Genomic DNA, 2,309 nt, shown 5'->3' with positions numbered 1-2,309 from the left:
AGTAACTAGAATGCTTGTTTTCGACCAGAAATATAGCATCTCTGAAACTTCTAATCCCATGTCAAATTTTCTTCTCCTGTAGTTATTACGGAATTCAAAAATCGACATTATTAAAAATTTTTAAATCAACACATATTACTTTGTGTAATGGTTGAGATGCAGTTCAGCACGCTATTTTGTGCTGTTGCTGCATTATGTTCATGGTCCCCTTTTTCCTCTTCTTTTTCTGCCTTCTTAAAGCTTAACTGGGGCACCTGGGTGGCTCAGTCGGTTAAGCGTCTGACTTCGGCTCAGGTCATGATCTCACGGTCCATGAGTTCGAGCCCCGCGTGGGGCTCTATGCTGACTGCTTGGAACCTGCTTCGGATTCTGTCCCCCTCTCTCTCTGCCCCTCCCCTGCTTGCATTCTGTCCTTCTCTCTCTAAAATAAATAAACACTAAACTAATTAAAAAAAAAAAGAAAAGAATTATGTTTGAGGGGAACCTGGGTGGTTCAGTCACTTAAGCATCCAACTCTTGGCTTCAGCTAGGGTCATGATCTCACAGTTCGTGAGTTCGAGCCCCAGGTTGGGCTCTGTGCTGACAGGTAGGAGCCTGGAGCCTGCTTCGGATTCTGGGTCTCCCTCTCTCTCTGACCCTCCCCCATTCATGCTCTCTCTCTGTCTCAAAAATAAATAACCATTAAAAAAAAATTTTAAGCTTAACTGAATAGTTTTTAAGATTCTATTTTATCTCCTGCATTGCCTTATGCTCTCCCATTCTTTGTTATTTTCACCGTTGCTTTAGAGTTGACATCATATATGTGGTAAGAGTTTTATGATGCAATTTACATGATATATATTATGTAGCTATATAAGGCACTGGTGTATATGAATATATATGATACATATTTTGTATCATACCACAGGGGGTACATATCTATATCTTACATCATGTATCCTGTCTAAAGCCTGTCTTCAAGTGATACGATGTCATTTCATGTACAGTTAAGACTCCTAAGGTAATATTCTTCCATGTCTCCCCGGCAATCTTTATGCCATTGGCATACATTTAAAATTTTTTTTAATGTTTATTCTTTTTTGAGAGACAGAGACAGAGCATGAGCGGGGAAGGGGCAGAAAGAGGGAGACACAGAATCCGAAACAGCCTCCAGGCTCTGAGCTGTCAGCACAGAGCCCGACGCGGGGCTCGAACTCACGGACTATGAGATCATGACCCGAGCTGAAGTCGGACGCTCAACCGACTGAGCCACCCAGGTGCCCCAATTAGCATACATTTTACTTCTACACATGATATAAACCCCGCAATACATCATCATTTTTCTTTAACCAGCCAATTATGTCATTAAGGGATTTAAGTAGTAGGGAGAAAATACCTGTATATCATTTCTGATGTTCTTCATATTCTTTTGCGTAGACTCCTCCTTTCCTCTGGTATCATCTTTCCCACTTGCAGGATGACATCCAAACGTTGTGGCCGTGCAGGTCTGCTGGTGAGTGCTGTTTTCAGCCTTTATATCTCTGAAAAGTCTTCATTTCCCCTTCGTTTTTGAGAGATGTCTTTGTTCCTGTTATAGTTCTTGTGTAATTTGGAAATTTGGGGGCTATTAGTTCTTCAAATATTTTTTTTCTGTCTTCCCCCCTCCCTTTTTTTTTTTCTCTTTTTCGGGTTCTTCAATTACGTATATATTGGACGTATATATGAGGTTGACGTACAACTCACTGATGCTATTCTCTTTTATTTACTCATTTCCCTTAGTGTTTCATTTTGGATAGTTTCTATTGCCGTATCTTTAAGTTCGCTATATTTTTTTCCTTTGATGTCTAAACTGTTAATCTCATCTAGAGTATTTTTCATTCACATTTTGTAGTTTTCATTTCTATTAGTTCCTTTTGTGTCTTTTTTACATTTCGCTTGCCCCCACTTAACTTTCTGACTCTATGAAATACAGCTCTAATTATTTTCACGTCCCTGTTTGCTAATTCCAACTTGCATGTCAGTTCAATTGATTGCTTTCTCCCCTCATTATGGGTTGTAATTTTCTGATTCTTTTCATGCTTGGCAATTTTTGATTGGATGCTACATATTGTGAATTTTATCTGGTCTGGGTGCTAGCTAGGTCTTTTTTTTTTTTTTTTTTTATAAATTTTTTTTTTCAACATTTATTTATTTTTGGGACAGAGAGAGACAGAGCATGAACGGGGGAGGGGCAGAGAGAGAGGGAGACACAGAATCGGAAACAGGCTCCAGGCTCTGAGCCATCAGCCCAGAGCCTGACGCGGAGCTCGAACTCCCGGACTGCGAGATCG

The sequence above is a fragment of the Leopardus geoffroyi genome, chromosome A1, assembly GCF_018350155.1.
Source record: "Leopardus geoffroyi isolate Oge1 chromosome A1, O.geoffroyi_Oge1_pat1.0, whole genome shotgun sequence".
Lineage (NCBI taxonomy): Eukaryota > Metazoa > Chordata > Mammalia > Carnivora > Felidae > Leopardus > Leopardus geoffroyi.
Note: the sequence above shows the minus strand (reverse complement) of the source record.